This window comes from Glycine soja, chromosome 12 (genome assembly GCF_004193775.1).
Source record: "Glycine soja cultivar W05 chromosome 12, ASM419377v2, whole genome shotgun sequence".
In the NCBI taxonomy this organism is placed as follows: Eukaryota; Viridiplantae; Streptophyta; class Magnoliopsida; order Fabales; family Fabaceae; genus Glycine; species Glycine soja.
Window position 1 is genome coordinate 33,522,287 of NC_041013.1, and position 24,383 is coordinate 33,546,669.

Here is a 24,383-nt window from a genome sequence, read left to right on the forward strand (position 1 = left end):
TTGCAGATATTTTAGCTTTGCTGATTTTTGGGGTTGTCCTCTTTCCGAACGTTGACGGTTTGGTAAACTTAGCCGCCATTGATGCTTTCCTCGCATATCACCATAGCAAGGAAAGTCCAGTGGTGGCTATCTTGGCAGATTTGTTTGACACCTTTGACCAGAGGTGTGAGAAAAACAGTGCACGGATTGTCTGTTGTTTACCCGCTCTCTTTGTATGGTTGATTTCACACCTATTCCAACAAGACACGAGACACCCGTGTCCGCTTCAAAGCTATCGCTCATGCGCCGAAAAAGGAAGAGTCGATTGGGACCAACATTTGGCTGGGATAGGGGGCAGCGCGATCAATTGGTTTCCTCGTTGGAAGGAAGGCAAGGAAGGAGTTCTTTTGTCGTGTGGGGACTAGGGAAGGCAAGACTCGCCAAGGAGAAGTTCAAAGCAGCTGCTACACACATCCGGAAAGAGTGCACCGAGTTACAAGAGAAAAACGCGGCCACTGCAAGAGCCCTTGAACAAGAAACCAAAAGGGTCCGCAAGGAGGAATACGGCCGAGAGAAATTCTGACGAGCATTGTGGGGTAGCAACAATGAGCTCAAGCTCCGAAGAGAGGAAAGAGATCGGTCACGGGTGCATGGCATGATCTTAAAAGAAGAGTTGGTTGCCTGCGCGAGGTCCAAAAGGAGTTTGGCTCAACACTTGGAAGCCACGGAGCAAAGCATGCTAGCTATCATAGGGCAATACAAGGAAGAATTGAACCAGTCTATGGCCCATGAACAAAAGCTAGTGGAGGATTTTGCACAAGTGTACGCCGAAAAAGAAGTAAGAGGGAGGGTGATTGATGCATTGCATCAAGAAGCGACTATGTGGATGGATAGGTTCGCCTTGACCTTGAATGGAAGTCAAGACCTCCCGCGTCTATTAGCCAAAGCAAAAGCCATGGCCGAAGTGTGTACGACCCCCGAGGAGATTCATGGGCTAATCAATTACTGTCAACACGTGATAGATTTGATGGCCCACATAATTAGAAACCGTTAGGTTCTCTTGTAATACCTTTGTATAATCTTGGCTAGATGAAAGCTTTGTTCTTTTTATAAAATGAGAAGTTCTGAACTCATCATGTTATCTAAAAACCTTGGGGTGGATCCAAGTGCTCCGATCATCCATTTGCATATTCATGTTTTGGTGGCATACTCACCGTTGTTTATTTCTTTGGGAATTTCATCATAACTAAGAAAACACCAAGGCACCCCTATAACACTTGATCCAGAAAAATGGATAATGAATAGGGCGTGTAGGAACAGATGAAGGCCGATCTATCGGCTTTAAAAGATCAAATGGCTTCCATCTCGGAGGTCATGTTAAAACTCCAGAAAACTATAGAGGATAAAGCCACGGCAACCGCCTCCAGTATAGTTAGGGAAGCGGAGCCGGTGCTGCAACCCGCCTTAAATCCGGGCCGAGACAGAAACACGGCCGTGTTTGGTCGAAGGTATAGTCCGCAAGCTTATCCTTATGGCTTGCCTTCGGACTTCACCCCCCGTGCCACCCCGGAAGATTAAAGCCAAGCCCCTACTTTCGAGGGGCAACTCCCACCTTATGACGACTATCCCGGGCAAGACGATGAGGAAGGAGATACCCATCTTGGCCCCCTGCTCCACCTCAAATATCCGTCCCCACATGAACTACCCCAACCGAACATAGTCCGCCATATCCCGGCCTCACCCACACCCGTAAAAGAATCTGTTCCCTTCGCGGAAGATAAGGGAAAGATTGAGGCGCTTGAAGAGAGGTTAAGAGCAGTCGAGGGCCTTGGCAATTACCCATTCTCGGATTTGGCGGATTTGTGTCTCGTGCCCAACATCGTCATCCCTCCCAAGTTCAAAGTACCAGACTTTGATAAGTACAAAGGGACGACATGTCCAAAAGGGCATCTCCGGATGTATTGCCGAAAGATGGGGGCGTATTCTGCGGACGAAAAGTTGTTGGTCCATTTCTTTCAAGACAGCTTAGCCGGTGCAGCTGTAGCATGGTATACCAATCTGGAAGCTTCCCAGATCCGATCATGGAAGGACTTGGCAACTGCCTTCATTAGGCAGTACCAGTACAATACGGACATGGCTCCCGACCGGAACCAGCTTCAGGGTATGACTAAGCGAGAGCATGAGTCCATTAAGGAATATGCCCAAAGATGGAGAGATCTCGCAGCCCAAGTCGTACCGCTCATGATGGAGAGGGAGATGATCACAATTATGGTAGATACGTTACCCACGTTCTACTATAAAAAGCTGATAGGCTATATGCCAGCTAACTTTGCGGATCTCGTCTTCGCCGGAGAAAGGATTGAATCCGGACTACGAAAAGGCAAATTCGAATATGCTGCCAATATGGCCCCCAACAACAACAGAAGAGCCCCAGTAGGGGGCGCGAGGAAAAAGGAAGGAGACGCCCACGCGGTCACCACCGCCCCGACGTGGATGAAAGCACCCCAAAATATCCAAAGCTCATACCAGCCCAATCCCCCAAATTTTTTAATCCGAGCCGGGAATTCCCTCCCGACTCAAGTAAAAGGACCACCCGCAGCAGAAAGAGCGTCGGCCCAACGCACAACTCTAGCCGCACCCCGGCCAGTTAATAATACAGCCCCCGGCGCGACCTATAGATATGCACAGCACCCGCCCCCGAAAGACAACTTCCCTCCTATTCCTATGGCATACTCCGAGTTATGGCCTTCATTATTGGAGAATCATTTGGTGGTGGCCATACCCGGGAAGGTCCTCCAGCCACCCTACCCCAAGTGGTTTGACCCGGGTGCCAAGTGTGCGTACCATAGTGGAGTTCTCGGACACAACATTGACTCCTGCCTCCCGTTCAAATATAAGGTACGGCATCTAATCAGTGCCGGTTGGCTATCGTTTCAAGAGGAAGGCCCAAATGTTAGAACCAACCTGCTAGCTAGTCATGGAGGGGCTAGCGTGAACGCTGTCGAAGAGGATGGGCCATCGCGGGCAAAGAGGTTAGGAGAGGTAGCTACTTCTAGACACTTCATCTATCAATCACTGCAAGTGGCATGCATGGTCTCCCGTGGCGGAGGCGAAAGGGACGAATGTTTGTTTCACCTCGGGGAGTCGCACGACATGGAAACCTGTCCCGCGGTAGAAGAATTGCTTCAGCGGCTCATGGACTGGGGGCAGCTTGAAGTGTCCATAGGAGGGAGGGATGAACCACAAATTTGCATGCAGTCGGAAGAGAAGAGGGTTCCTCTAACCCCCAAGGCCCTAGTGATATGTTTTACTAGAAAAGGGACCGGCTCCACACCCATATACCCCCGGGCGGTGCCCAAGCCAACGCCATTTGCATATCAAAGTAATAAGGCTGTTCCGTGGAAGTATACCCCTCCCGCGTCTAGCGAAAGAGTTGCAACCGAAGTTGACTCCCTATCAGCTAAGGTAACCAACATCACCGGCCTTAGTGGCGTAACCCGCAGTGGTCGGGTGTTCACTTCCCCTCACCCGGCGGAATTTCCCTCCAAAGGGAAAGCGCCCATGATCCAAGAGCCCACAGACATAGCCACCCCCTCGAAAGAAGTAGATCCTCCAGTAGTAAGAGGGGCCGAAAAGAAAGAAGGACTTCAAGGAAAAACAGTGTCTTTGGAAGAAGCCCATGAGTTCCTCTGCCTCATCCAACAAAGCGAGTTTAAGGTAGTCGAGCAACTGAATAAAACTCCGGCAAGGATCTCTTTGCTTGAACTACTCATAAACTCCGAGCCTCATCGTGTGCTGTTGATGAAGGTCCTTAACAATGCCGATGTAGCATATGATATCTCGGTGGAGGGTTTCGAAGGCATCGTTAATCATATAACCACCAACAATTATATCGCGTTTGCGGAAGAAGAGATTCCCGTTGAGGGGAGAGGACACAACAAGGCTCTACATGTGTCGGTGAGATGTATGGACCACGTTGTCGCAAAGGTACTTATCGACAATGGATCGAGTTTAAATGTAATGCCGAAGACCACTTTGGAAAAGCTTCCTTTTAGTGCGTCACGTTTAAAACCGAGCTCGATGGTGGTGCGAGCCTTTGATGGTACTCGGCGGGAAGTGATGGGGGAAATCGACATTCCCATTCAGATAGGCCCCGACACTTGCAATGTGGTGTTTCAAGTAATGGATATAAATCCCGCCTAAAGCTGCCTCTTGGGAAGACCTTGGATTCATGCCCTGGGAGTGGTCCCTTCAACGCTTCACCAGAAATTGAAGTTCGCAGTGGGTGGACTTTTAGTGATAGTGTCGGGTGAAGAGGATATGTTAGTGAGCTGCCCCTCCTCCGCACCGTACGTAGAAGCGGCGGAAGAATCATTGGAAACGGCTTTCCAATCCTTTGAGGTGGTGAGCTGCGCCTCTGTGGAACCAAGTTCGTCGCTACCTTCTCTCTCCAAAGCGGCCATAATGGTGGCGCGTGTTATGCTCAGGAACGGATTTGTGCCCGGAATGGGTCTAGGCAAGGACTGCCTCGGGAATGCCGACGTGGTCGATATCAAGGGAAATCCATACAAGTATGGATTAGGGTATGAGCCCGGGATGCTGGGGAGGAGGAACGTGCCGTCAAGATTTCGGGCGGATAGGGTATGGCCCGGCCGTATTAGCCAGTGTTTCACCAGCGCTGGAATGGTGTCCGAGGAGGAGGTGGCCGCAATAGAAGAGGAGTTCCCTCAAGACCCACCAAGTTTTGTGCAACCATGCCACCCCGATTCCCAAGTGGAGAACTGGTGCGTGATAAGCCAGTCAGAAGTCTATACCGCTGATTCAATGTAATTAGAGCCTATAGATTTCCTTTCTCTTTTGTTTTGTGAAACCTACCTTATTAAATAAACAAAGAGATATTGTTTCATCTGTTCTTGCGGCTCCACCTTTTCTCATATCATTTTGCGTGTTTTTGTTTCTTTTGTCTTGTTTGGTATAGATATGAGGGTCGATTCTTTGAGGATCCTAACAACGAGGGTGTGACAATCGATTTCGATCGAGATATAAGCCAAACGATAAACGAGGAAGAAGAAGAGGACGTCCTGTCACCTGAGTTGGAGAGGTTGGTCGCTCAGGAAGAACATGAAATGAAGCCTCACCAAGAAGAAACCGAATTGGTAAACTTGGGGACCACGGAGGAAAAGAAAGAAGTAAAGGTAGGAACCGATATGACCGCGCCTATCCGCCAAGGCTTGATAACCCTTCTTAAAGAGTATCAAGATGTCTTTGCGTGGTCATATCAAGACATGCCCGGTCTGGATGCCGACATTGTGCAGCATAAGTTGCTTTTGAATCCTGGGTCTTCCCCGGTTAAGCAAAAGTTACGAAGAATGAAACCCGAGATGTCTGTAAAAATTAAAGAAGTAAGGAAGCAGTTTGATGAAGGTTTCTTAGCTGTGGTGCGGTACCCGGAGTGGGTGGCCAACATTGTCCCTGTCCCGAAAAAGGACGGCAAGGTTCGAATGTGTGTAGACTACCGAGACTTGAACCGAGCCAGTCCTAAAGACAATTTTCCCCTGCCACACATTGATATATTGGTAGATAATACAGCCAAATTCGCCCTTTTCTCATTTATGGATGGTTTCTCGGGGTATAATCAAATAAAGATGGCGCCCGAAGATGTAGAGAAGACCACTTTCGTCACCCTATGGGGAACATTCTGCTATAAAGTGATGGCCTTCGGGCTGAAAAATGTTGGGGCAACCTATCAGCGTGCCATGGTGGCGTTGTTCCATGATATGATGCATAAGGAAATAGAGGTCTACGTAGATGACATGATTGCCAAGTCTCGGACTGAGGACGAACACCTTGTCAATCTGCGTAAGCTGTTTGGAAGGTTGCGGAAATACCAATTAAAACTAAACCCAACCAAGTGCACCTTTGGGGTGAAGTCGGGGAAGTTGCTAGGATTTATCGTAAGTCAGAAAGGGATAGAGATAGATCCCGAGAAAGTGAAGGCCATCCTTGAAATGCTGGAACCACGCACGGAGAAGCAGGTTCGGGGGTTTTTGGGTAGGTTGAATTATATCGCGAGATTTATCTCGCAACTCACCCCTACCTGTGAGCCCATTTTTAAGCTATTACGAAAGAACCATGCGGTTCTATGGAACAGTGACTGCCAAGAGGCCTTCGAGAAGATCAAACAGAGTCTCGCGAATCCCTCGGTGCTCATGCCACCTGTAACATGAAGACCTCTTTTCCTGTACATGACCGTGTTGGACGAGTCTATGGGGTGCGTGTTGGGTCAGCATGATGATTCTGGGAAAAAGGAGCAAGCCATCTACTATCTGAGCAAGAAGTTTACCGCATGTGGATGAATTACTCAATGCTGGAAAGGACGTGTTGTGCTCTGGTATGGGCATCACATCGGCTTAGGCAGTATATGCTCAGCCATACCACGTGGCTTATTTCCAAAATGGATCCCGTGAAATACATCTTTGAAAAACCGGCCCTCACGGGACGAATCGCTAGGTGGCAAGTATTATTATCTGAATTCGATATCGTTTACGTCACCCAAAAAGCGGTAAAGGGAAGTGCCTTAGCAGATTATTTGGCCCAGCAACCCCTCCAGGATTATCGGCCGATGCACCCCGAGTTCCCAGATGAAGATATCATGGCCCTGTTTGAAGAGAAGCGGACGCACGAGGACATAGACAAATGGATTGTTTGCTTCGATGGGGCATCTAATGCTTTGGGCCACGGAGTAAGGGCAGTCCTTGTATCCCCGGATGATCAGTGTATTCCTTTCACGGCTAGGCTAGGTTTTGATTGTACAACAATATGGCCGAGTACGAAGCATGCGCCCTCGGGGTTCAGGCGGCCATTGATTTTGATGTAAAACTACTCAAGGTGTATGGAGACTCAGCTTTGGTGATATGCCAGTTGAAAGGAGAATGGGAAACTAGGGATCCAAAGTTGATACCCTATCAAACTCACATCTTGAGGTTAGCCAAGTACTTTGATGACATTTCCTTCCACCACATACCTCGGGAAGAGAATCAAATGGCTGATGCATTAGCCACCCTGGCATCCATGTTTCAACTTGCCCCACACAGGGATCTGCCGTACATCGAATTCAAATCTCAAGGCAAGCCGGCATATTGTTATGCAATAGAGGAAGAGCGGGATGGGAAACCGTGGTATTTCGACATCAAGCAGTATGTCGAGAACAAAGAATACCCACCAGGGATTTCTGACAATGACAAAAGGACGTTGAGGAGATTGGCTACTGGTTTCTTTGTAAGTGGTACCGTCCTGTACAAACGAAACCACGACATGACCCTCCTACGATGCGTAGATGCCAAAGAGGCGAACTTCATGATTGAGGAGATCCACGAGGTTTCCTTTGGGACACATGCCAATGGGCATGCTATGGCCAGAAAAATCCTTAGGGCCGGTTATTATTGGCTCACCATGGAAAGCGATTGCTGCGCTCATGTCAGGAAATGTCATAAATGTCAGGCATACGCGGACAATGTCAATGTTCCGCCACATCCTCTGAATGTTATGTCCACCCCTTGGCCTTTTTCCATGTGGGGAATAGATGTCATTGGGGCCATCGAACCCAAAGCGTCGAATGGTCACCGCTTCATTCTTGTGGCGATAGATTACTTCACCAAATGGGTCGAAGCAGCTTCTTATACTAATGTCACAAGGAATGTGGTAGTTAGATTCATAAAGAAGGAGTTGATTTGTCGATACGGACTCCCCAGGAAGATCATTACTAACAATGGCACCAATCTGAACAATAAGATGATGCAGGAGATGTGCGAGGACTTCAAGATCCAGCATCATAACTCTACCCCTTATAGGCCAAAGATGAATGGGGCTGTAGAGGCTACGAATAAGAATATTAAGATTGTTCAAAAGATGACAGTGTCATACAAAGATTGGCATGAGATGTTGCCTTTCGCCCTACACGGATACAGAACCTCGGTGCGAACTTCTAATCGGGCAACGCCGTATTCCTTGGTTTATGGGATAGAGGCAGTACTCCCATTTGAGGTAGAAGTTCCTTCTCAGAGGATAATAGCAGAATCCGGCCTAGAAGAGTCGGAATGGGCTCAAGCACGCTACGACCAACTCAACCTCATTGAAGGTAAGCGTTTGACAGCCATGAGCCATGGGCGTCTGTATCAACGAAGAGTAAAGAACGCATTCGACAAGAAGGTACGTCCGCGCAAGTTCAACGAAGGGGACCTCGTGCTGAAAAAGATGTCCCATGCTGTTAAGGATAGTCGAGGCAAGTGGGCCCCGAATTATGAAGGACCTTTCGTGGTGAAAAGAGCTTTTTCTGGGGGTGCTCTGATACTCACCAACATGAATGGCGAGGAGCTGCCCTCGCCCGTGAACTCTGATGTAGTTAAACGATATTACGCTTGAAGTCTGGGGCAATCAAGAGGACCGCTGCATGTTTTTATTTCCGAGTTTTTCTCGTTCTTCTTGGTTTCCTCTAGGGATTCCCATTCACTGTATTTGTCTCGCTTCTTTGAAAAGAAAAGATGGGCGAGGTTTCAGTCCTCCCTTTGGTTTCAAACCTTGTGTTTTAGATTTGTTATAACTTGAGCCCTCTTCACTCGGTGTATGGGGTGCCCCAAACGCTTATCTAAAATTGAATCTAACCAGCCTTCACTAAGAAAGTTATCGCATAAGGAACATACATGCACATACTCATGCATATTTTGTGGTAACAGGGGCAGCGCCTTCTTAGGTCACGGTTAGAAGTCGAGACAAGTTGACTGCGGAAATCAACCAAGGTAAGACGATAGCTGGACACGATTGGCCATTGGATTTTTTGTTTCCTACTTACAGGTACATAGGGACGGATGCAAGTGGGGATAAGGTCACGACCGACCGATCGTTGCCCCTTCCCGGCACTAAACAAGCAGAGAACGTCGCTGCAAGGCAGCCCAGTATCCTTTGCATTCGCAGTTTCTTTTACTATTGTTTGTTTTAAATAAGTAATCGACACCTAATTCTAATTTAAGTAGGTTCAAGTGGGCAAACGCTAACCCATAAGGAAGGAGGAGACATGGTTAATGTTCCCCTCAAAAAAAAAAAAAAAGGGTACAGGTTAGCTCGCCTAGGCGAGCAACCCCTGTACGAAAATATAAAGAGGTGGAGGGGGAACGTTTTCTTCACCCAAAAATCTTCCCCCTCACTTCAAAAACTCCCAAGCTCACGGGAACTACAAGAACAGCAGCCCCCAAGCTTCCATTGTTGAGTTTTTGCTTCCCTTTTCACGCTTTAATTCACTCCCCACAAGTAAGTGCAATTTCCCTTGGTTATTTGGCTCTCCATTGATGTGTTTTGGTGCTTTAGTTGTTCATTTTTTGCAAAATTCGTGAAGCAATTTGCATATGAATCCATGCTTGTTTTGTGGAGTTGAGGATTTGAATGAGAAGGCCTTAGGCCTATGTTGTATTCTGAAGCAATGGGGCATGCCACATTGCCCCCATTCTCTTGCAATTTATGTCCAAACATGTGCCCATCAAGTGCTCGGTGAAATGCCCCAATGATATATGAATATGATTTTGCAAAATTGGGATGGTGGGGCTGTTTTATGTATGTAGAGACAGCATAGGAAAGTCGAAATAGACGCCCAAATGCAATCCCAAGCTTAGGAACCCAAACTTTTTAGCTTCAATGCAAGAAAACATACTCATGACTAGGAACCCAAAATTTGGTTTTAAAATTAGAAAAGCATGAAAATAGGGACTTGCTTGTAAGAATTCGGGCTGCCCCATGATTGGTACTTTGCACCTAAGTAACGTGGGAAATGGTTTTCAATGGTATGTAGATATATGTGTAAATATAAGCGGCATAAAATTCCTCGCCAAGTATGAATAATTGTTTTCTTAAATGAATGTATGATAGCGTGGAATGCCTTTTTGAATGCAAATATGTGCAGGATGTAATTAGCTTTCCAATATGCATATAAATAAATATGAGTGAAACAGTAAAAATTTGTATGGTGTACTTCAAATGTATGTAAGTAGTTTGTGATAGCAAATGTTTAGGATATAAATTAGGTGTAAAGTTTGACGCAACACTTTGAGCATGAAAGTGTGTTTTCTTTTTCAAAATGTATATAGGTGTATGGCAATTAGAATATATTAGATGTTCTTGTATGTTGACATGAGTAATAGGATATTTTCTACACATGCGCGTGTGCATAAATGGATTACATGAGTTTGGTCTAAATCAGAGGGGTTAGTACGACGTTTTTGCGTTAAGATAAGCATTATCTTGTAAAACTAACTTCCAAATGTTTGTTTTCGCAGGAGATGGCCTCGAGGAAACTTGCCTCAAAGAGATCCAAGAAGGATAAAGCGGCCGAAGGAACCAGTTCCGCTCCCGAGTATGACAGTCACCGCTTTAGGAGCGTTGAACACCAGCAGCGTTTCGAGGCCATCAAGGGATGGTCATTTCTCCGGGAGCGACACGTCCAGCTCAGGGACGACGAGTATATCGATTTCCAGGAGGAGATAGTTCGCCGGCAGTGGGCATCACTGGTTACCCCCATGGCCAAGTTCGATCCAGACATAGTCCTCGAATTTTATGCCAATGCTTGGCCTACAGAGGAGGGTGTGCGAGATATGAGGTCCTGGGTGAGGGGTCAGTGGATCCCGTCTGATGCAGATGCTATCAGCCAGTTCCTGGGATACCCTTTAGTGCTGGAAGAGGGTCAGGAGTGCGAGTATGGCCAGAGGAGGAACCGGTCCGATGGGTTTGATGAGGAGGCCATCGCCCATTTGCTATGTATACCGGGGCAGGATTTTGCCCGGACTGCTGCCGGGAGACGGGTGCGGATCATGCGCACCAACATGACCACCCTGACTCAAATCTGGATGACTTTGCTGCTCAAGACATCCAGCCCAGCGATCATAATTCCGACCTCCCCCTACCGAAGTGTCAGCTGGTGTATGCCATCCTGACACAGATGAGCATTCACGTGGCTCAGTTAATCGCTGATGCCATCTATCTATTTGCAGGTATGGCGCCTACCAGGCACCCTCTGGACCCGGATAAGTCCAACAAGGCCCTGGGATTTCCCGCCTTGATCACAGGACTCGGCCAGACGTTCGGAGTCCCCGTCGCACCTAACAAGGTGATTCGGCCGCCCATCACCCGAGCTTTTATTGAGAAGTATTGCACACAGAGACAGGCCCAGGGGGATGCTCCGCAGGCTGCAGACGCGCCGCCACCTCATCAGGTTGGTCCAGCCGGATCGTTTGATACGGAGCAGTATTTGCGGCATTTGGTTCGCCAGCAGGCGGCCAACTACCGGGCTCATGTACAAACTCATGATTGTCTTTACCATATGAGCCTCAGCCTGTAGAGCCAGGGTTTTACTTCTTTTTCGTGCCCTACTCCGGACCAGTTCAGGGCAGAGGTCGCATGGCCTGGAGATTGGCCTGAGGCCCGGGCAGGAGAGGCGCTAGCAGAGGCACCAGCAGAGGCTCCCGACGAGGCAGATGAGGCCCGCGAGGACGAGGAGATGACCGATTTACTTGATTTCTTAGGAGGAAGCGGGGCCACATGATTGGGAGATCCCTTGATCCATATTTCTTTTTGTTTCCATTTTTCCTGTTATATATTTTTGTTTGACTAAGGGACTAACGTTTGTTTCATGTTGATTGACTTTTGTTTTGTACATACATATCGTTTGAGTTGTTACGTCAGTACTTGTTTCATTGTTGTCAATAATGTTTGTTGAAATTCCGGGACCGTGTAGAGTTTTTCATTTAGGAACGTTGTCCTAAAAAATAAATGAACCAAAAATCCTAATAAAAAGAAAGAAGCATTGTGAATAAAATGTCTGTGTATACAAAGAAAAAGGAAAGTGTGTATAAAAGGATTTTTTTTGTGTGTGTAAATGATGCGTGGAAAGGAATCCTTGTGTGTGTGAGCAACGAGCGTATATGAAGAAACTTTTGTGTGAACCATAAGTGTGTGTTGGGAAAAATGAAAAAATCTTTGAACGTAAATAGGGTTTGTATATAGACCATGTGACGTAAAGAGAAAGAGCTCTAATGCGTGTACATAAAAAGTTTGTCATGTATAAGAATGTAGATGTACAAAGAAAAGTTTTCCTCATAAAGGACCACAGGTGTATAATTTTAGTGAATATATATAAAAATAAAACAAAAAGGAAAAAGAAAGAAAGACCGCGAAGGTCGACATGTTATAGTTAAGAAGTATAAATCATTCGTAAAGAGCAAACGTATCTTCTGGAAACAAGGGACTGATGCTAAGAGTTTATTTTCCGGAATGAACAGAGATAAGGATGGATGAATTCATTGAACTGATGAAAGAACATAACTTGGAAACGTTGGGTTTGTCTATGTAAATTCCCAGCCGTAGTATCACAATGCCATAAACGGGATGCTTGAGTGCCCACCTGGCTGTAGCCATGACTAATTTTGCACGTTGTTTTCAAATCATCATTGTCACGCGTGCCTTATGGAATAATATGGAAGTTCGGCCCGAAATCGACACCTTGACACCCAAATTTGTTTCGCCCCTGATATCAAGATTGGGGTTCCCACGATAAAAGACCCCATTGAAACACGACCTTAGACCTTTTTGAACCTTGGCCTGTAAAAAAGGAATCCTCATTCTTTCCCCCGAAGCAAAGGACAGCGGAATCTCCTCAAGGGAGAGCGAATAGAATGCTAAAACCCGATTTCCCAAAGAAAGGGATAGGAGAAGAAAAAAAAAGAAGGAAGAAATGGAAAGAAAGAAAAAGAAAAAGATGAAAATAAAGAAAAGAACAAAAGAAAGGAAAGAAGGATTCTCGATCAAAGATTGAAAGGAAGTAAAAAGGGAAAACAGGCAATTCTCGATCAATGAAAGAAAGAGAAAGGAAGATCTTCAGGCCAGATAAATTTTTGGCAAGGTAAGTGACTGCCGACAAAGGAAAACCCATTTTTGGTGTTTCTTCCTTTCAAATTGCCATTCAAGGTCGTTCTCGACTGGCGATATCCCACCCCACCTGAACAAAGAGGAAAAGACCGAAACACCCAGCTTCCTCTCCAAAAAACACTACCCTAGAGAAAATCCTATTGGTCCGTGATCGTACGTTTGATCTTTGATTCGATAGGAAGTCGTGTGCAAAATAAAGTCATGGTGCAGTTATGGTTTGGGAATAGGATAAAACACTTGCCTGTGTGAGTTTTATACACTATGAGTGATTTATTTTCAGCTTGGCCTGATGTTTCCCCTGCATGTTCATTTAGAAGCTAAAAGTTGACATCCTGCCCTTCATTCTCGGTTACAAGGAAGATTACCCTTGGCACAAGTATATTGTTTCTCTAAGATATGGTGCTCTCACGAATGATTTATTTTTCTTTACAAAAAGCATGTTTTCCTTTCAAGTGGAAAAGCCCGGTGGACCGTTCGGTCCCACCAACCCCCTTTTTTCGGAGCCCCATGAATGTTATTGCCTAGCGTTGTTCATGTGTCCTCCACCTTTGAGTTTGGAGCTGTGTTTCATGATTGCCTAAGTGCGGACCCTCAAGGCAATCCTCCATTCTCCCCCTTTTTCAGAGCCCCATGAATGTTATTGCCTAGCGCTGTTCATGTGTCCTCCACCTTCGAGTTTGGAGCTGTGTTTCATGATTGCCTAAGTGTGGACCCTCAAGGCAATCCTCCATTCTCCCCCTTTTTTTGGAGCCCCATGAATGTTATTGCCTAGCGTTGTTCATGTATCCTCCACCTTCGAGTTTGGAGCTGTGATTCATGATTGCCTAAGTGCGGACCCTCAAGGCAATCCTCCATTCTCCCCTTTTTTCGGAGCCCCATGAATGTTATTGCCTAGCGCTGTTCATGTGTCCTCCACCTTCGAGTTTGGAGCTATGTTTCATGATTGCCTAAGTGCGGACCCTCAACGCAATCCTCCATTCTCCCCCTTTTTTGGAGCCCCATGAATGTTATTGCGTAGCGCTGTTCATATGTCCTCCACCTTCGAGTTTGGAGCTGTGTTTCATGATTGCCTAAGTGCGGACCCTCAAGGCAATCCTCCATTCTCCCCCTTTTTCGGAGCCCCATGAATGTTATTGCCTAGCGCTGTTCATGTGTCCTCCACCTTCGAGTTTGGAGCTGTGTTTCATGATTGCCTAAGTGCGGACCCTCAAGGCAATCCTCCATTCTCCACCTTTTTCGGAGCCCCATGAATGTCATTGCCTAGCGCTGTTCATGTGTCCTCCATTATCAAGCGCGGAGCCTCTGGTGACTGGGAAATATGTTCTTCTGTTGTTTTCCGGATCGGTTCCTTCACCAAACATGTGTATATGTGTATATGTATATTATATTCGTTGCTCTTGTTGTTGTTTGTATTTTGTTTTGTGTTGTACAGAAAAAAAGGAAGGAGTAGAGACGAGAATCGTCATCACGGAAAGGGCAGGATGGACGAAATCAGTGTCTTATCTTTGCTTTCCTCTTATCTCCGATGAGAGGTAAGTAAAGAGGGGCAACTGTCATACCCTAATTTCGTCCGGGGATTATAATTTGATGATATACAACCATTGATTGGCCGCTTCGAGATGTTTGGCACCCTTTGTTGCACAATATGTGAAGTCCCGAGACGTGCCGAAAATCAAAAGGAAGCAGGCTTACGCGATCCGTGAAAATTCCGTGATGTGACGGAAATCGAAAGGAGGTATTTTTTGCAATCCGTGAGTTTTCGTAACTTCTTCGAAAGCTAAAAAAGAGTAAATACATAATCTGTAAGGACTCGTAACCTTGCGGAAGGAAAATAAGTATCGTTATGAAATTCGTAAATTTTCGTAACGTTACGGAAAAAGAATTACCAAAAAAGGTAGAGGGGGTGCATTTAGTAAAAAGGGGGTACAAATAGCAATCAGGCCCACTTGGGCCTTCCAGATTCTTCCTCCAGAAGGTTGTTGCTTCTGGAGGAAGCAACCTTGCTCGCCTGGGCGAGCTAGGTGGCAAGCTCCTCCCCTATTTTGCTATAAATAGGGGGAGGAGTGAAGGGAGAAGGGGTTCAGCCTTCTTGGCACTTCTTATTCTCTCGAAATTGCTGAGGAAAATTATTTCCGTGAAGAAAATCCAAGCCGAGGCGCTTCCGTAACGTTTCCGTGAGTAATTACGGGAAGATTTTCGACCGTTCTTCAACATTCATCGTTCGTTCTTCGTTTTCTTTAGTCTTCAACGGGTAAGTACCTCAAACCGAGCTTTTCAATTCATTCTATGTACCCGTTGTGGTCCACATTTTGTTTCATGTATTTTTATTCTCGTTCTCATTCGCTTTCTGTACCCCCTTTTGACGTGCTTAAGTCATTTATTTAAATCATTTCTCGCCTAATCTAAAAATAAAATAAATTTCCACCGATCGTTTGAATTGTATCATCCGTTAATTTCGGTTAAAATGAATTCCGACCGTTCGGTCATGCCGTAACCACATTGGAAATCAAAAAAGAGGGAAAATAATAATATAATAATAAAAAAAATACCTTTTAGTAAAATAAAGCGAAAAAATCAATCGGACGTTTTCTCTTTGGGATTTCTCATTCTTAATTGAATTGACTAATAACTAAAGTGAAACTAAGGCTAAAATCAACTCGTCTAGTCAAGCTCGTCCACAAAAAATAGGGTTTTGAAAGTTTACAATTTCAGTTTCTTACCAAGTAAAATGGATCATTTTTAAGGTCCAACGCCTTAAAATGATCACCTTTCAAGTAAAAAGAATCGCTTAATTCACTCTTAACAAAGAACTACGTATGTCTGATTTCCTCTTCGATGGAGGGTACGTAGGAGCAAAAGCCCCACTTTTGCCGACCTCAAAAAATAAAAAGAAATAAAAGTTAAGGTAATACAATTTCCACGATTCTAAAAAATAGGTTGTTGTCCTTTGAGACAAACGTGAGAGGTGCTAATACCTTCCTCAAGCGTAAATACAACTCCCGAACTTAGAATTTTCATTTTGACCGGTTTCCTTCGGTTTTTCCGACGTTTTCCACAAATAAACGTTGGTGGCGACTCCGCGCATCTTTCCTCCTTTGGAAAGCGAACCCGTGAGCCTCGCCTTCGCTCGCCCGCAAAAGGGCATGTTGCGACAATACCACAAGCATTTATCATCATTTTCATCATTATTAAGTGATAACAATATTGTTGGCTCTTCATTTTCTTCTTTGGCACCAACAAGTTTGGCCCTTTCTTCAACATCGGTTCTAACTCCCAAGCAAAATGACCATACTTATGACAATTATAACATTCAACATTTGATTTATTATACATCCTTTTGTTTGTTCTTCCAAAATTACCTCTACCTCTTCCTCTTCCATGACCTCTAATGAGTTGATAACGTCTTTCATTAATATCAACATTGTCATGATCTCCTCTTCCTCCTCTTCCTTGTCCATGCCCACATCTTCTTCCACGATCATGTCCTCTTTGACTTTTTTCTCCTATATTTTCTTTCAAAGAAGTTTTGGCTTTAAGAACTTGCTCCAAAGGCTCATCATTTCTTCTTTTGAACCTTTCTTCATATGATTGAAATGAACCCAATAATTGTTCACAATCACTGATTTGATGTCCTTTGACTCTTCAATTGCACAAACCACAAAATCAAATGTAGTGGTTAGAGGACAAAGGACCTTCTCTACAACACGAACATCTTCCATATTCTCCCATAATGCTTCATTTGGTTCACAACCATTATCACCCTATTGCCAAAATGTGAAATTAACTTGAACTCATTCATACGCAAGGATTCAAACTCTCCCCGAAGAGTTTGTAGACACACCTTTTCCACCTTGTCAACACCTTCAAGGGATGTCTTCAAAATCTCCCAATTCAAAATGTTTCTCTCAATTCAAAATCTATGCTCGCTTTGATGTCACTTTGTTAGAAAAAAGAGGAGAAAAGACTAAAGATAATAGAAAAAATTATCTGCATTTGGCATACTTGGCTACATGGTTTGGTGCTCTATTTATAGTAGAGCAACCATAAGCATTACACAATTCTTCCTTTAACCCAGTTAATGAGCATAATGATCATATCTCTTCTAATTCTTAATGGTTAGATAACACTAACTCACAATCCTTCATTATCTAATTATTATTATTATTATTATTATTATTATTATTATTATTATTATTATTATTATTATTATTATTATTATTATTATTATTATTATTATTATTATTATTATTATTATTATTATTATTATTATTATTATTATTATTATTATTTCTAACAAATACATATTAGAAAATTTCTAGTGGTTTATTTCATCCAAAAATTAAAAACAAAATGGAAAAAGAAAAAAAAAACTCTAAATCAGAACCATAGAATATGTAAAATCAACATCGTAGAGGACCTATGCAATCGAAAGGCCATGGATCTTATGAAGTTATTGTGTGGTGGAGGGTCGGTGTAGTGGCAGTAGAGACGACCCATTAACAGATTGGAGCTTTCACATCCAAACACATAGATGGTGGAGTCGTAGAGGAAAGGAAATCAGTTGATCAATCAGTAAGGAGCCAACCGAAGACAAACTAGTCCTGTACAATACCCACCGCCATTGATCCATCATCGAGCCCTATCACACTTCCATGTAGCCCTTTGTTTTGTAGCAATTAACAACGATGGTCATCCTCAATAGTTGCAAACTCTATGGGTGGTAGCAATTAAAGGTGTCACGGATTTCTTCAACCTTTAATTGCCTCTATAGCCTCCTTCCATCTTCATTACATATGTCAGCTACCACCACCCATAAGCACAATAATGACATTAAACCTAAACCTTAAAAGGATAAGCACGTAAATTACATTTTTTTTTCTCTAAAAATAAATGATAGGACAGGTTACCACTAACTCATCTCAACCCTTTGATAATCATTTATAATATACAAACAAGGCCCTAACAATGCTGACTTGGCATTTCTAAGGCTAGCGTGTCGGCCTGTGGTGCTCCCAAATTCCCGCCCAAAAACGTCGTTATCATGGTGCATTTATTAATTTATTAATTAATTTATTAATTTTTGCCATATTACTTACTTGACGCTACGGTTACCAATGCATTTACCTTTCCAACGACATTTATTTTGTTGTTGAAGTGACTGCTTGCTTTTCGATTTCCAATTGGGTTTCCATTGTATTTGCATTTCCAATGAGCTTTGGGGTCATCGAAGGGTTATGGGGTTAGATAGCCATTTGGTATTCCACCAGTCTTTGACCAGCTTCTGATATTGGTTTCCATTTTTTCTCCTTGTTCTCTCCATTTTTCATTTTCATTTTCCACCGTAGCTGCATACACATAAGACTTCGTAAGTTTTCATTTCCCTCCCCGTCTTCTGCGTTTTTTTTACCTCTATTGTGTATGATTCGTATAGGAACTTTAGCATCGTATTGTCATTGTATGCATTTTCGATGCCGCTCAGATCCAGATGTTTCACTTCAATGTTATTTTGGTTTTTTGTTTTTTCAAAACATTTTGTTGCGCTGTGAATTTTTTGTATAATTGGCTTAATTTTTTTGCATGTTCTACATTTTTTATGAATCGCTTTTGTATGCACAGAAGGTGGAATAACATACTAAAGCTGCGATTTTTATCTCAAAACTCCATGAGTACAAGTTCGTTTTCTTTGTTTCTTTACTTTACGATTTAACTCCATGAGTAGCGGTTCATAAACACACCAAAGCTGCGATTTTTATCTTAAAACTCCATGAGTACAAGTTCATTTTCTTTGTTTATTTACTTTACGGTTTAACTTCATGAGTAGCGGTTCATAAACACACCAAAGCTACGATTTTTATCTCAAAACTCCATGAGTGCAGGTTTGTTTTCTTTGTTTCTTTACTTTACGGTTTAACTCCATGAGTAGTGGTTCATAAACACACCAAAGCTGTGATTTTTATCTCAAACTCAATGAGTACATGTTTTTTTTTCTTTGTTTCTTTACTTTATGGTTTAACTTCATGAGGAGCGGTTCATAAACACACCAAAGCCGCGATTTTTGTCTCAAAACTCCATGAGTACAGGTTCATTTTCTTTGCTTCTTTACTTTACAGTTTAACTCCATGAGTAGCGATTCATAAACACACCAAAACTGTGACTTTTATCTCAAATTCCATGAGTACATGTTTGATCGAGGCCGTACCCGAATCAAATAAACATTAAAATGCAGTAACTAAGAAGTGATCCTAGGTCATTTCCCAACGAGCAATGATAAACCAAATGTTCATAACATATAGTAGGAAAATAGTAACGAATTGGGGGGAGGGGTTGTTTGCTTTTGTAAATTAAACAACGAATAGATGTGAATTATAAAATATCAGAATTAAAACATGTTGCTTCCCCTTGATTCACAAGCAAGTCTCTTATCCTAGGTTACGAGAGTTTATCCTTTATCAGTTCAACCACTTAATCCAACCCTAAATTAAATTACTAAGCGAAATTTAACATAAGACATTCATTATGTGATTAAGCAACACATACACCAATTAATCATAAACGATCATTAAGCATGAACGTAAATTAAGCGCAGAGACAATTAATCAAGCACTAAGCATGCATGAATTAATAGCAACAAATTCAGAGTAATTAGTGAAGAGGAAAAACTAAACAGAATTTAATAGTAATAATAGAACCTCAAAGAGAATTGTGCTTGATCCTCAAGAGAAAACAATGCTGGAGACTTAGCCTTCCATTAATCAATAGAGAACGAAATTATAGATTGAAGAACGAAATTTTATTGCTGAAACGAAAAGTAAAAACTGGAATTGCAAAATGAAAAAGTGTCTAAAAGAAGAAAAGCCTAAAACTAAAAACGAAAACAGGAGAGAGAGGAGAGAGAGAGAGTCTAAACTAGAACCTTGATGTTGTTATATAGTTTTTCAGCCCCAAAGCTTACAAATCTGTTTTAAATCCAAGCCCATAAATAAAATAAAATCAAATATAGATAAGATAAGATAAGATCTAGATGAAATAATATCTAGATGAGATCAAATCTAAATAATATCTAGATAAGATAAGATAAGATCTAATTTTGTAGAATAAAATAGTATGCCATCTTCAAGTCCAAGCTCAATTCTGGATTCAAGCCCAAGCCCAATTCTGGATTCAAACCCAATGCTTCATTAATTCCTGAAATTAGATTAAAAACATCAAATTAGCTTAATGGGCCCAAATAATAAAACTGCCTAATTAATTTGACAATTAAGACTAATCAGTACTTAAAATGGTGCAAAAAGGGTTAAGAAATAGGAGAAAATAATGGCACATCAAAACCCCTCATACTTAGCCTTTTGCACTCCTGGGCAAAATGAAATAAAGAACAAAATCCAAGGATATCAAAGAAAGACAAACAAAAACATTTACATATTTCTCAATGAACATCAAGGAATGAAAGGAATGGGTAACATCTAATATGAAGAGATCCAAAGAGTCAAGACATTCGTGAAAATCATCCAAGCAACCCAATCATGGCAAAATAGTTAATCAGCTCAAGAATGAAAAATGATTAAGCCTCACAAGATATACACTCTATCTCTCAAGTGTCTAGGCTATTGTTTACTCTCAAAGCACCCATGAAAAGACACACCACATAGACTTGGCAAAATTCTAAAATTGACAAACAACTTGACAAACACATGCACATGAGGATCAAAAGGTCTTTAAAGGTTGTAATGGGACCAAGGACAAGGTAGGGAAGAAAAATATGGAATAAGTGGCTAAATCCCAAAGGAATAGAGGAGCAATGGGGAATAAGTGGAAATTAAGCACAAGTAGTAAACCCAAACCCTCTAATATCAACAAAATCAACCAAGGCTCCCAAATCAAGTCCTCATAACAAGACCTCATTTATTCAACTTCACTTCTTTTTCTCTTCTCTTTTTTTTCGAACAGTACAAATTTGCAGCAATTGAATTTTTTTCTTCAATTTTTTTTCATTTTTTTTAGTACGAATTTGAAGATTAAAGCAAGAACTAGGCAATATACAGATACCTCAAGCATGGCCAAAATAAAACAGTAAGCATAGCCAAAAATTATATCTTCCAATGAAACATACCCCCCTCACTTATTCCCAAAACAATTCCAAAGCTCCAAAATTCCTTAAGGGTAAGGTGATATCATGGTTTTTCACTTAAGGCTTGTAATGAGCTTCAAAACAAAGAAAGGGGAACATAGGCTCAAAGGGGCTATCAAAGGAATGAATTCAAGGTAAGTCCATTTGGCTAGAAGTTTATAAGAACAAAATTGCCTAAATCATTTCCAAATATGCATGTGAATTAGGAAGCATCAAGAAGAATCAAGCCAAGGCTATTGTGCAAGCAATCAATGGGGAAAAACACACCAAAAGATTATGATGATGGATGGCTCAAATTCTCACAAAGGTAAACTTATCACTTTCAAATTGAGCTTTCAAAACTATCATGACATGTAGAGGAAAAACAAGGATTTCAAATCACAAAATGTCAAGAGACTTTTATTTTCAAAACAATTACCCATTTCTTGAACATATCCTATAATTCAAAGAAAAATATGCAAAGTTGTACATGCAAACAGAATTTACCTAAAATATTAAACTAGAAACCCAACAAAACTAACAAAACTAACAAATTTAACACAAAAAAAACTAACAAAACTAGCAAAACCAAAACCGAAGAACACTCCCCCCCATACTTAAACAACACATTGTCCTCAATGTAGCACAATTAAAAGATTAAAAGCAATTAAACCATCAAATAGAGTCGGACAAATGTAATAAAAGTAAAGAAGGAGATAGGAAAAGAAAAACTCCCTAAGTCATGGCGGAAAAAAAGTGAGATGAAGTAAGGAGATCTTTTGAGCAAGGACAACCCCCAATGTGTAATTGGATGCATCGCACATTAGCTCAAATGGGGTTGTCCAATCAGGTGCCTCTTTTTGCAACAAGTTGGACATTGGAAGGGCTACTTTGCTAAAATCTCTTATAAAGTGCCTGTAGAATCCTGCATGACCAAGAAAAGATCGCACCTCTCGCACGCAAGAGGGGTAAGGCAATTGTGAAATAACAGAATTTTTTGCAGGATCTACTTCAATGCCCTTATTGGAAATAATGTGGCCTAAAACTATACCTTGCTCAACCATAAAATGACATTTTTCAAAATTTAGAACAAGGTTAGTTTCAGTGCATCTATTCAAAACCTTTTCCAGACTATCCAAACAAACATCAAAAGAGGATTCATATACAGTGAAATCATCCATAAACACCTATATGCAATTTCCTAAAAAATCACTAAAAATACTAATCATGCACCGCTGGAAAGTACCAGGGGCATTGCAAAGGCCGAAGGCATCCTCCTATAGGCAAAAGTGCCGAAGGGGCAGGTGAATGTGGTATTTTCCTGATCCTCAGGAGCAATAGTGATTTGCATATAACCAGAAAAACCATCAAGGAAACAGTAGTGAGATTTACCTGTCAGGCGTTCAAGCATCTGGTCAATGAATGGTAGTGGAAAATGGTCCTTTTTGGTAACCTGGTTCAGCCTCCTATAGTCGATGCAGACTCTCCAACTGTTCTGCACCCGAGTAGGAATCAGCTCCTCCTTCTCATTTTTTATCACGGTGAGGCCGGTTTTCTTCGAGACTACCTGGACGGGACTCACCCATTGGTTGTTGGAGATAGGATAAATGATGCCAGCTTGCAAAAGCTTGGTTACCTCCTTCTTCACTACATCAAGAATCACCGGGTTGAGTCTTCTCTGTGACTGTCTTACTAGTTTAGCCCCATCTTCTAAATTTATTCGATGCATACATGTGGATGGGCTAATACCAGGAATGTCCTCCAGGGTCCAGCCTACAGCCTTCTTATGCTTCTTGAGAACTGATAACAGCCTCTCCCTTGCTCATCAGCAAGGGAGGCAGATATAATTACTGGAAAACTTTTGTTATCATCCAAGTAAGCATATTTTAAATTTGATGGTAGAGGCTTCAATTCTGGTGTGGCCGGCTAGATAGTGGTAGAAAGAGATGGTTTCTCAGCCTGTACCTCATAAAGAAAGTCAGAAGTATGTGTACTTCCTGAAACATGGTTAGTTCTATCTGACTTTATAAAATCAATCTCAAGAGGTAAAACATCATACATGTAATCAATATCAAATTCAGATTCACTCTCAGCATCAAATTCAGTCATATGATCAGGTACAAATTCAGATTCAATGCATGAAGAGTGATAGGCATGCAGATTAGAATGAAGATCAGTCATGTATTCATCAACAATATGGTCAATTATTTCAACACGAAATACAGAAAGATCTTCAGATGGGTGTTTCATAACATCAAGAATATTAAAATGAACAGTTATATCACCAAACTCCATAGATAGTGTTCCTACATATACTTCTCTCCATGTTACTGAGTCCTTCATAAAAATATTGGAGAAGAAGCTACTCTGAAATCTGGTGGTGAGGGCAACTAGCACATAGTTTCTTAAATTTCTCCTAGTATTCATATAAGCTCTCTCCACTGAGTTGTCTAATGCCTGAAATATCCTTTCTGATGGTCGTGGTCTTGGAAGCAGGGAAAATTTTTTCTAAGAATACTTTCTTGAGGTCATCCTAGCTCGTGATAGACCATGGAGCAAGGTAATAAAGCCAGTCCTTTGCCACTCCTTCTAAAGAATGAGGAAAGACCTTCAGAAATATGTGATCCTCCTGGACATCTAGGGGTTTCATGGTGGAGCAGACAATATAGAATTCTTTCAGATGTTTGTGCGGGTCTTCACCTGCAAGGCCATGAAACTTTGGAAGCAAATGGATCAGTCCAGTTTTAAAAACATATGGGACATCTTCATCAGGGTATTGGATGCACAAGCTTTCGTAGGTGAAATCAGGTGCAGCCATTTCCCTTAGAGTCCTCTCACGGGGTGGAGGTTGTGCCATGTTCTCAGAATGTTCAAAATCAGAATGTTCAAAATAATAATGCTCAAAATCACCAATAACAGAATGCTCAGGATGCTCAAAAGGTACTAAATGATGTCTAACTAATCTATGAAATGTCCTATCTATCTCAGGATCAAAGGGTTGTAAGTCAGATGGATTGCCTCTAGTCATACACTATATTCAGCATGCACAGCTAGTTGCCTTCTTATGCAAGTAACAGTGTAGGTTTGAACTACAGCTATCATTAAATGATATCCAAATGACTTAAAATTTTGTGAACAACCTTATAAAATGATGAGAAGATAGCACAAAAAATTTCAAGCAAAAATTCAAAGTCTAACTATAGAAGCTAAAAATGATAAGTTGAGAAAAATAAGAGAATAATACTTGGAAAATAAAAAAAATTTGACAGAATCGCAATTTTTGGAAGAAGGAGACCTTAGCCAGCCTATGGCGGGCTGCCATGGCATAGGA

The 24,383-nt window shown here is 42.3% G+C and overlaps 1 non-coding gene across 1 annotated transcript; it reads left to right on the forward strand.

The window, feature by feature from the left end:
- The first annotated feature begins 23,424 nt into the window (after window positions 1-23,424).
- Window positions 23,425-23,531, forward strand: LOC114380675. The gene has a single exon (XR_003659848.1). It is a non-coding gene; the product is annotated as a small nucleolar RNA R71 (small nucleolar RNA).
- Window positions 23,532-24,383: the final 852 nt, after the last annotated feature.